General features: G+C 35.0%; 1 protein-coding gene across 1 annotated transcript in view; it reads left to right on the top strand.

The window, feature by feature from the left end:
* Positions 1-1,112: 1,112 nt before the first annotated feature.
* LOC126382070 (neuroligin-4, Y-linked-like) overlaps positions 1,113-12,886 on the top strand; it is a 73,370-nt gene continuing 61,596 nt past the window's right edge. Inside the window, exon 1 of the mRNA XM_050031771.1 lies at positions 1,113-1,355. The gene's annotated coding sequence lies outside the window, so the exon portion shown is untranslated. The remainder of the gene's footprint in view (positions 1,356-12,886) is intronic.

The following is a 12,886-nucleotide window of genomic DNA, read 5'->3' on the forward strand; positions in this document are numbered from 1 at the left end:
ACTAGTCTCTCCTCCTATGACTTGTACCAACGTATATTCGCAATAATAACAACGGCCTTGGGAGGGATATATCTATTAGAAAATACCTGGTAATGCTAGTTTACACCGTTTTTTTTTATTTATAGAAGTCACAGCTTAGGGTGCTTTATACATTGTTTTAAGCTTACGCGGTTATTGCAGACAGACGCGGTTGGTGCAGATATGTCTGCCCGTAGAAAATTATGGATCTACCTACTCCACTCCAATCTCATCAGTCATCCCGTGATCATGGCACTTGCAACAGTGTCGAAATTTTTTGACAAATTTAACCGTAAGTCTCATTAAATGCCAAATATGATAGTGCGACAGGGTTCTAAAGTGGGTATATGATATTGCTCATGACTGTACAGGTCTCAGGGCACGCTGGTAGGGCGTCAGGTGAGCCATAGTCTGTAGCATAACACCGTTATAGTTATGTCTATAGTAATTTTTATTCACTCCCTTAGCCAAGTTGTGAACGATATGACAACCAATAACATTTATTTCTTTTTTTTTTGACGTGGCTTATTATAGATTTGCCGCATTAACATAATTGCATTAACTACTTGGCCGGAAACAGAAAAGTGATAGTAAAGAAGATGTATGGGACTGACATATTACGTAAGGTGACGGTTCTCAGTGTCGATGGTCATAATTTTATTGCAATAGCCAGAAAGAAATGAATAAGTAAAACGAAATTTTAAGTGAAGCTTGATTTCCGCAAATAAATAGAAATATATTTACTTACTAAATACATTTCAAAAAGGGAACTCTAGTAAAGAATGGGAAGCCAAAGAAGAATATTCCATTCAAGCTTTTTTGGCGTTCAAATAAAAAGTCGGCGGATATTTAAACAGTAATGGCAAACTTTTCAACCCTTTACATAAAATACTATTAATTAAATTCCTTTGAGAAAATATTAATATTTCCTCAAGACAACCCAGCCTTCCACAATTTACATTAGAGCGCCATCTATCATTATCTAAACGAACTAATACAAGCTCTCGCAATCTCTCCATGAAATGGGAGCCTCGGGAAAAACAGGTTCGAATTTTGTAACGAAATTTCAGTTGCCATGCGGCCACGTTCGCGACCGGACGCATGTAGAGTCGTGAACGATTCAAATCCAGAATTACCGCGGTACTGTAAAATAATAAAATATACGCTCCTCGCCGTTCAATGTAAACGTTTGTGACTGTCAATGCATTTGTTTAGCTAACGAACTGTGAAATAAGTGTTTTTTTTATACAAGTATTCGTGTCGAAAGTGACGATATCATGCTTCGTGTAACATGAAATTTAAACGGATATTTGATCTGTCACGATGTTTCCAAAAAGGTAATGTTCAACATTGTTCTTTTTAATTTGTTTAGGGAAGTGTTTTTAAATATTTCGCATTTGATATGTTTTAATTTCGTGTCCTAAAAATGGCTTTTCAAGTTTTCTTTGCAGCTTCTTTGATGTCTCGACACGGCTTTAGAAATTTTAATTAGTGCCATTCTTTTTCGAGGAAATAATTATGAATAAATGCTTTATGTTGGCCCCTTTGGTCTTATATCGCATTTTGGCCGTTTGTTTCTTAGTTTTGTTTAAGAAGCTTTCATTCTACAGGCGTCTTAATGCTCTCTTTGATATAACGTCTTAGATGGCTTCTAATATCTTGTAAAATCACAACAAATTAAAGTTATTTATGTATCGTTCTTAGTTTGCAAATAGACGATCATTTTAACATTCTCGTATTTAAGTTACAACACAGAATTAACAGGTAAAAAACGTCTCGCTTCACATTTTTTTTAAATTTAGAACACAATGCTTCACATTATTATTTTTAACTCAAATGTTTTACAATTAATTAGCGGCATCCTGATTTGTCTATGACGATTACTTTACAAGTACCAATTGTTCATGACAACAGTTTATCTTCTGAAATTGGCCTATACTTATATTATTATCATTATTTTTATTTTTCACCAAGAATTACTTTTACATACTTTAACAAGAGTAAATAATTTATTTATTTTTGTTAATTCTATATTTTAATGACTGACTTTTTTGACTCATTTGCCAGTTTGAGAAATTACTCTTCTGCGATTTACAAACATATTTATTTCTGTCGCTTCGTTATCATAATTGTTTTTATTTTTCTTTTTTTTAATCAGTTAATGCCATACTGCTTGGCCGGCTGTCTTATAGTGTTATCAATCAACTCGATAGTTCAATACAATTTGTTAAATATTTTTTATTTCACAGATAATTATAATCATATATTATTAACCTTTGTATGGTTTTGTTTATAATTGCGTGTGGAAGGATGACGAATAAGATCCGTTGAAGGTCGTTTTGTATATTTTCTTGACATGTTTTTCCTTTTGGAATTTAGTTATCTTTACGTGTTATAAGGAAAAGTGTGTGTCTCAGTAATATTTATGTTTGGAATTGGTCGACAAGCATTTGTATGGCTGACATATCCAGAACAGCTCATAAACGTTATGCCGTTTTATTCCCGAGGTCCGTTCACCTGACTTGAAAATTTTAGAGGTCTGATATTTTACAAAAATATATGTACTGTAAACAGACCTAACAACCAGAAGGAATACCTAGACCAATCATAGGTTAACGAATGTGTTATTGTAATTTTAAAATTAACGTAAAATATATTAAAAATTGAAAATGCTACACCGACAAGAGCGTGGCTCTTAAATTGATGATGATGATATTAAAAATTGCAAGTCCTGTTTTATTAAAATTAAGATGGGATTGCTCTTGACTACGTTCTTCTACGAGGAGAAGAAGATGTCGACGGTGAAACGAGCTTACCCAGAAGATGCCTATCCACCCGTGATTTACAGGATCCCAGGTTATAAAATTCTTAATTGAATTTTGATCCCAAGTTCTAAATTTAAATATTTATTTTAATAGGGTTTAAAGATCTTACAAAAAAATATCAGATTAAAACGAACGAATCGGGAGTAAAGTATAACGATCCGGGTATGTCATGAGGGTGCCATCGATCATAATTTTGAAATGTCAGCAATCTGGAATGCCATATTTAAACGGTTTGATTTTAATTGGATTTATGTAAAATTATATTGGTTCTTATTATTCTGCTAATGGGATTTTACATAGGCCGATTTAAAAATCGGTTTATTTTGCTCAAAAAGAGAGGCTATTCAATTTATTTATTATTCTTGATCCATCCATAGGGAAGGCCCGTGCCCCTGCAGTGGGGACGTTAATGGGCTGGTGATGATGATGATGATTATTCTTGATTACAATTTTGCCACCTGCTTTTACCTGACAGAGTCACTGTCAGTACTATTCAGAGGCGGAGGACAGGAATCCTAGTACGGCATTGAAATAGACTATTCTGGGCGCCATTATTCTCGCGTCAGACAGAGTACTTTGGGACGGAAGGCAAGAGGGAAACCACTGCCCTATTTGTCCCTAAAAAGTAGCATGGAGAATATTACACCGACAAGAGCGTGGCTATTCGTTATGTAAAAATTTACGATTCAAAGTGTAACTATGTTAACTACTGAATAAAGATATTTTTGAATTTGAAATTGAAAATTAAATTATTTATGATGCAATTTGGCCGAATAAATATTTTTGCTTTTTTATTTTATTTTTCATTTTTCTACAATCTTACCAATTTGGCTACATATTGCTGGTCAATTAATTTATTGTGGAGATTTGACTTATTATTTCAGTAGGTTTTGATTGAGTTAAGTTTTTTTTTAAACTGGACAATACATTCAACAACTAGGTACCTACGTCAAAATTGTACAATTTATCAGCCCATCTAATATATATTAGAAAAATAATAATAATCATTGATCGCATTTTTCTACATTTCTACCTGTTTTATGACATGATAGTCAATTGAAGAGATTTGATTTTTTTTTGTTAGTTTCTTTTTTTATCTAGACGACACGACAAGTATATTTTACCTGTAAAAGGAGCCCACCCTGCTACTAAATAGCAGTAAAAAATACAAAATAAAATTAAATCGTCGGAACTTCATAAAGCTTTTAAACATAGTAAAAGTATTATACAAAGGAAGCCAAGCGAGAGGTCACTGAATTTTGGAGCTCCTCAATTTCAATAGTCTGTTCGAGAAGTTATTTTTAACACCTCTTGACCTCACTCTCATTACTTTCTATTTCGCTATAATTTCCTGTAATTTATCGGTCTTCATTTTATTTTTTTGTTACATTTTTCTTCTCTCAGGTTAAATTTTGTTGTTTTTTTTTTAAATTACTTTGCTGGAGAAATGAATATTGTCTATTATAAAACTTTAATCATCATCATCTCCGTAAGGTTTGAGAACTTTTTTACGGGCGAACATCGTCAATAGAGAGATATCAAAAGACTGCCTTGGACAGTAAACAGCCGAGCGCGTTCTATGTTTTTTTTTGTTTTCTTAATCTTACAATACAAACACATTTTGTAAAATTTTAATTGTAAAGCGTTAGGGCTTCATTTAAAATTACAATTCACGAAAAATTATTCTCGTAAAGGGTTCGTTCGAAATTGAAAACGTATCTTTTTTATACTACGAAACAAAACGAAATGATATTTAGCAGCAAAGGTTGTTGATTGAAAAAATAACTGTTTTGGGTTCAGTCGCGGTGGTATCAGACTTTATTCGTACATAATCCACATTCCGCGAGTATTTCAGGTATAAATAAATGAGTTTTGTGGTTAGAACTGCTGATTAAAAAATTTGGTTACGAATCGAGGTGCCTGCAACCCCAGTGTTCTAGTGGTAAGAGCGGTGGACTCTCGATATTGAGGTCCGGGTTCGATTCCCGATGGGGACATTGCAGAAATCACGTTGTGACACTGTCTTGTTTGATAAGGACATTGCAGGCTTGAATCATCTAATTATCCCTGATGGCATGTTATGCCCTTGGTTCTGGGCTACTAGTCCAAACTTCCACTAACCCGCAGTGGAGCAGCGTGGTAGAGTATGCTTCATACCTCCTCTGACGGGGGGCCTCTGCCCAGCAGTGGGACGTATACAGGGTGTTAGTGACATCGTAACGAATAATGAGCAAAATTCATGATATTGATTAGTTTTTTTAATTATTTTCAATTCTATACTTTGCGATAGAAAATTCCACTTGATATTAACTCAGAATAACATCCCTCCCAGTAATCGTTACGATGTCACTTACACCCTGTACAAGTACATACATGTAGCCATGCAAGTACGTATGGGTGTTAGTGACACCGTAACGAATACTGAAATGGATGATTCAGACCATGATTCTGAGATGATATCAAGCGGAATATCCTGTCGGAAAATTCATGAAAACTTTTGTGTTCTCTTTATTTATTTTCAGATCCATTCTTTTGCGACGGTACACTTGATATCAACTCAGAATCATGGTCAGAATTATCCCTCAAAGTTTTTGTTACGACGTCACTAACACCCTGTATATGCTATTTATGTTATGTTTTATGACACCAGTGAGCTGGTAGTAATGCCATTAATTGTTAAACGATAACCGAAAATAGGTCAAACGCATAAATCTACTTTCAAATTGAATACGTGCGTATTGGCATTTTGAACTGAATTAATATTAAGTATAATAAATTTTCGTATAATGCTTGGTTCGAGAGCATTAATTCTAATTCAATTTAAGTTATAAATGCAAGCAAATAATAAAATAACAAATTCATTATTTAGTAACATAATACATAAAATTGTAATTGTCCTGTGCCCAGCAGTGGGATCTATATAGGCTGTTTATGCTTCTTTATGTTTTGTATTGATACTTATCAAAAGTTTCATAATGATATTACAATAAATAGAACCCGGACCTCCAGATCGTGAGCCTAACGCTCTTACCACTAGACCACGGAGGCTGTTAATTACATATCGACGGGGAAGAAGCAAATACTCCTATCTTACACAGACCTAACTTTACAGGAGGAGGAAAAAGCTGAATAACTTTTTTGTTAATAATTATAGCGCGACGTCATGTTCTGAAGATAGTTTTGTTATTTCAAGAGACATTTTTTTAAACTAATATTAATTTTGTATATATAGAGGAATTAAAGTTAATGTAAGTTAGAGCCTATTGGTTTCTGTGTTGGGTCGAAAGTTTTGACGTTAGACGGTTTTTCCACTTGCAATTAATCCTTCAAATTCCTATTGTTTGACTTATTTCTCTTTGTAAACTATTCACTGTAGCTTCAAAAACCTATTAATAATTAAAAAAAACAATAACTATAAAACTAACGTAAATTATACATGATTTTGTAAGATAGGATGTATTGCTTTGAATGAATTTCAAATTATGTTCAAGTTAGGAGATATTATAAAGCAATGCCGCAACATTTAACTAGTAAATATTTAACTGTAAACTATTATAAAGCATGCAATATAATAACAAATAATCGTATTTAAAAAAAAATACTGAAACGACAGCTTTTTTAAAGAAAGTGCTACGCTTAGCATTTTTAATGAAAATAAACTTTGATCTTAAACAAGATTTAACAAATTATTTATTGATCATGATAAAGTAGGCACCTTCGTTTTTTAATTGGCATTTAAAAAAAATATCAATATAGTACGAATTATATATTTATTAAGTCAATAATCAACTGAGATCAACACGTAGGTACTTATTAAAATCATTATCAATAGCCCGGTCAATAAAGGGGTTGTAGAGTATGTGGGAGGAATCCTATGATTTTTCTTCAGGAATGTGTTCCGGAACACATTCCTGAATGTGTCCTTATTTATGGAGTTAACATAGTAAAAATTCCCACGTTTACATGGTGTCATTTCCGTAACTTAATGTTTACCAAACCATACAAAAATATAAAATATCGATATTTTTGTACGGTATTATTGGTCGTTCGATTTACTTCTCACTTTTTATTCTAAATTCCTCTCCAAAATTAAAACTGTGGGAATTTTATTGACAAAAAGTTAATTATAAATAACCCAGTTATCCAATATCAAATAATTAACTTGTCAAACAATTTTTATTAATAACTGTCTTTAAAAAAATGTTTTGTGTTGCGGAATGGGTGTAGGTCAGAGATACCAATTTTGAGTTTTTAGCTGATATCTCAAAAACAATGCGTCCTAGAGAAAATAACTTTATATTAATTTAAAGAACATTAAATTGTCTACAAATTTGTTAATTTAATATTTTTTTGATATTTCGCCCGTTTTCGAGCTACACGCTTAGGAAAAAAATAATTTAATATTAAAAAATTGTCTGTGATCGAATCACCCCAAAAAGTAGATCTTGGGTCCATCATCTCTTATTTTTGAAACAAAGACACATTTCGTGCCATGCCCATTGCCCATCATCATCCATCGACCTCCATCATCTTCCATTAAACAAAAAGACTCATGCTTGATTCTGAAGATAGGAGCTATTATCGATTAAAACATGAGATAGGAGTTATTTATTTCTGTAGAAAGGAGATATTTTTATAAAAAATATTGCAACATATAAAATCTTTATTTTAAGAGCTATTTCTATTCATCGAAAATCACCCTAAAAGTAGGAAATATACAACGGAGATCTTGCCAGCCAACGTAAAATTAAATTTCGCAACGAACTACATCAAAAAGTCGATTTGCCTAAAAATGTAAGATAGGAGTATTTGCTTCTTCCCCGTCGATATGGTATTTACTAATAATTACAAAAATACTTATCTGTATAAAAAAGGTTACCCTTTTTTGAATACTGTCAACGCCCTTCAGAGATATGAAGCTTTACAAGTGAGACTGACTTGACAGCGCTACAAGTGACGTAATTAATTGCTCGCATTCAACGAATTTCATTCGCGCACCCGACTTGAAAAATAGAAGTGGGCGTTTTAACTTACTTATAAAATTCCTGAAAATTACTTTTTTTTGACGTGACTTATTGTAGATTTACCGCAGATGGAATTAACTAGTTGACCGGACAAATGGTGAGCGCTGAAGACTCTCACCCGGTACAACGTTTAAGACAACGGGCTTGAGGGTGCCCAGTTGGGCGCGAACCTCGGCTCAGGGGGTCGTTTGAAAGGAAAAATATTTGAAAGAATTAATCGGCCCTAGTGGGTCGATAGCGATAAGCGCTGATTGAAGGTTTTATATGCGCAAATGTCAAACTGCAATATTTGATGAATTCATCTTATAAGAAAATAAATAAATAAATAAATCTAGGCTTCGGTGTGGCCTTTTTAACCCCCCTGTAGTCAGCAAAGGTGCTTAAATGCTTTATGTTACTAGCCCGTATTCGTGTAGCTAGTATTCGTGGTTCGGAAGACCCTATAAGACCACACAGGCGGGGTCGGTATCGGAATCCTGAAGTGTTTGATGTCGCGAGCTATTTGGCTGCTTCTATGGCAAATAAAACATAACAAATGTAAATAATGTACATTTTCCTTATTAATTTATCGCTGTTTATATTTTGATGTGGTCGTATTGTCACGTAAAAGGGTATTACGGTTACGTAAGGGCGTTACTTCACAACCCACACGATAGAAGGAGAAGGGATATTTCATTGTTCTTGGATCCTTTTATTATTTATTCCAACACAACAACACCAACACAACAATATTTTAACAACGTCTTATTTTTGGAAAATTTCCTCCCGTTCCATTCATTAACCATTCTTAATTCATACCATAAACAACCAAATCCCCATTCATTATCCTTGTATTTTCTCTTACTTTCTATCAACCTTCTTTAGGGTTCGTTCGCCTCATTTTCCAACATATATACAGGATGTTAGTGACATCGTAACGAATACTGAGGGGGATGATTCAGACCATGACTCTGAGTTAATCTAGTGGAATTTTCCGTCGCAAAATTCGTATTTTTCTATAGTTTTTTTTTTCATCACCAGCCCATTAACGTCCCCACTGCTGGGGCACGGGCCTTCCCTATGGATGGATAGGGAGATCGGGCCTTAAACCACCACGCGGGCCCAGTGCGGATTGGTGGTTATTAACGACTGCTAATGCAGCCGGGACCAACGGCTTAACGTGCCTTCCGAAGCACGGAGGAGTTCGAGATGAAAACTTTTTTTTTGTGGTCACCCATTCTATGACCGGCCTTTGCGAAAGTTGCTTAACTTCAACAATCGCAGACCGAGCGCGTTAACCGCTGCGCCACCGACCTCCTCGGCTTAATCAGCCCTCTCAGTATTCGTTACGATGTCACTTACACCCCGTACATACAGGTAGCCATACAAGTAACTATGGGTGTTAGTGACACTCTAACGAATACTGAGGGGGATGATTCAGACCATGATTCTGACTTGATATTAAGTGGAATTTCCTGTTGGAAAATTCATGTTTTTTTGGGTTTTTTTAAATTATTTTTCGTTCCATAATTTTGCGACGGAAAATTTTACTTGATATCAACTCAGAATCATGGTCTGAATAATCCCTCAAAGTTTTCGTTACGATGTCACTAACACTCTGTATAGTGTACGATTCCTACATCGCCAACCTGAGTAATATCTCACGACTGTGACTTCCAGCGCTTTACCAGCTTTGTTCGTGGCTAGCTCATTGCCAGAGTTCCAAGCTACCTTAATACTACGACTTAGCTTAACGACAGCGGTTTTTGCATGGCACGAAAGTCATGAAATATGTGTTTAACATTGCTATCGTAACAGCTTAGTGTAAGCATGAAGTAGTAGCACTTCATACAAATTACCTCGTTTTCATAGACACTACACATTGACGATATCGTACGCAAATGTGTGTGACGTTTGACGCACATATGATTGATTAATAAAGTCAGACCGAGGGGGGTGAGGTAAGCCTAGCAGCCGCTGTTGGGGAGCGGAGAGTTGCCTTTCTATACGTATTATTCCTTATTATATGGTAGTAGTATTGGCGGGATTTGCGCGAGATATATTTTACTTATTTGGTACCGTGAGTCAAAATAATCATGCCACAGTCTGCAACTACATAAACCATCAGTAGTTATATTTAAGGATTTTCAGTAAAAAAGATATACTTTTTTTAATTATAATAGCTAAAATAAAATAAGGAGGTGTAAGCAGAAATCATGACCAATTCTGGGTGTTAATGGCATAAACAGCCCATATACGTCCCACTGCTGGGCACAGGCAGGCAGGCTGGGTTGTAGTTTGGCGATAGTATTAAAATGTATATGTATGTAATTTTGTTTATAAAAAAAAAGGCCTCCCCTCATTTAACCGGAGGGGGTATGGAACATACTCCATCACGCTGCTCCAATGCGGGTTGATGGAGGTGTTTTTACGGCTAATAGCCGGGACCAACGGCTTAACGTGCCATCCGAAGCACGGAATCATCTTACTTTTGGGACAATCAGGTGATTCAAGCCTGAAAAGTCCTTACCAAACAAAGGACAGTCTCACAAAGTGATTCTGACAATGTCCCCATCGGGAATCGAACCCGGTCCTCCAGATCGTGAGCCTAACGCTCTAACCACTAGACCACGTAGGCTGTTAGGGAGGGTGTTAATGACACCGTAACGAATTGAAATAGAAAGTCTAAATGATTCTTGTAAAAACGATGTTAGGTGTTTTTCTTGTCGGAAATGTTTAACATAACAACATAACAAATACTGTATTACACAAACAGGAAAATACAAAACAAAAGAGAAATAGGACGAATACAATAAGCGGCCTTATTGTATAATTAAGATTTTAAGCTGGACGAATATTTCAATGACAACATTTCATAATTCGATAAGTACTTCTATTTATATTTTTAATTTGTATTATCATTAATATTATTATAACAGTAACTTAAATATTGTATACCCTTGCGGCGGGACATAGCCGGTTAAGATGTATAATGCACCTATGATCCACAATAAAAAATATCTTATCTTAAGTGTTTACTGTACCATAACAACAAACACGTAGTTCGATTTACATTGATGGATTTTAATAATTTGCCATTTTTGTTTTATTAGTTTAAAAATTTGGTTTTTAAGCGGCTTAAAGCACAATATGAAAATAAACACTAATAAGTAAATAAACTATAATAAGTAGTCGTTACATGAGCAATGCCAGGGGCTTGTGGCGACTCAATCATAACCCTGACACCAGGGTTGATGAGGCTGGTATTCCACCTCACAACTCACAAGATAAGAAGAGGAAGAAAATAAACGCTAACTTTTATGAATTTTATCAGCAAATTTCACTTGATACCGACTTAGAACCATGGTCTGAATCATCTCCCAAGGCTTTCGTTACAGTGCCACTAACACTGATATATCTTTATCTTGGATTTTTATAAAAGAAATATCATGTTCTCTCTCTCTCTCTCTCTCTCTCTCTCTTTCTATTTAAGAGCTGCGCTCTTGTCGGTGGAGTAATCGCCATTCCTCTCTTCTTCCCGCCAAAACCTTCACCTCCCGATACGACACGACCTGCACCTTCTCTTATATCCTATCCTATCCTTCTCCTTCTTTGTTCTACTCATATCAAAAGATGATATTTTCAAAGTTGCGGACCTACTGAACTGCAATGGAAGCATAAGGACTTCTTTCTTTGATGTATATACTAAGTACAGAACTTCGTTCACAAAATGAGCTATCCGGCTAATTAGTTAATTGTCCAGCCAATAAACTAATGCCCTCTCAGGCAAAACCTACAGTAAAACACGTCAAAAAAAGGAAACTCACGACTATAAAATATCACAATTAAGGTAGTCTGTACAATCAAAGAGCAAAAGTGCAGTCACTGAGCCTAGCGAATTATTTGTAAACAGTGGTGAAATTGTGAACCATTAGTTGTCATAATTATAAAATGTATGTTTTTCTAGGTATTTTGGTCTATTACAGAAACGACATGTAACCAGGAGGTCTTAATTGGAACTAATTAATTTATTACTTTGCAAGAAACTGATTGGACTTTTGCACCATCGCAAGACGCACTAAGTACCAATACCTCACCGAGCTTTCTGTTAGACCAGCGTGATAGGCGGTGAGTCGTATCGCCGTTAATAATAGCCAAGCTAACTGTGTTGGTGAAGAATTTCACAAAAGATTTCACACATTAAAGTAAATTAATAAATCATTGATGCAAGCCCGATAACAAGGTTTGAACCAGCACTCCCCGTTTGAGAAGCAAGCCACAGAAACGCAGTGACGTAATCATAGCCCATTACGTATAAATGTTAATCTTCCATACAGCTTACTACAATTTCGGGGAATGTGTGCCCAAGTAGCTTTTATATTCAAATTCGTACGACATAGTAACACGAATCGATACCGCATTCGATACTCGATTCCATTTCCAGATAGCATCTCATATGCAGTAGAAATGAACTAACCAATAATTCGGTTTGTTAGATGTAGTCAACGTTTGATTTCGTAATTTGGTATAATGAACTACGTATATGTTTACATTTACCAATAGCGGTTTCGACGGGTTTCGTGGATCTCATTATAAGCTGGCGTAATAGTAACGACTTTGCATAAAAAAGCGGCCAAGTGCGAGTCGGACTCACCCATGAAGGGTTCCGTAACAGCAAGTAACATAATATAAAAGTAAATTACGGTTTACGATTTATGATGTATTAAAAAAAACTACTTACTAGTAGTTTGCATGCTAATCTACATCATATATATTTTTTAGTTTTATCCTCCTCTTATTTTAGAAGTAACAGGGGGGGGGGGACACATTTTACCACTTTGGAAGTGTCTCTCGCGCAAACTATTCAGTTTAGACAAAAATAATATTAGAAACCTCAATACCATTTTGAAAGACCTATCCATAGATACCCCACACGTATGGATTTGATGAAAATATTTTTTTGAGTTTCAGTTCTATGTATGGGAACCCCCAAAATTTATTGTTTTTTTTTTCTATCATTGCGTAAAAATCTTAATGCGG

Source organism: Pectinophora gossypiella, chromosome 3 (genome assembly GCF_024362695.1).
Source record: "Pectinophora gossypiella chromosome 3, ilPecGoss1.1, whole genome shotgun sequence".
NCBI classification, from domain to species: Eukaryota; Metazoa; Arthropoda; class Insecta; order Lepidoptera; family Gelechiidae; genus Pectinophora; species Pectinophora gossypiella.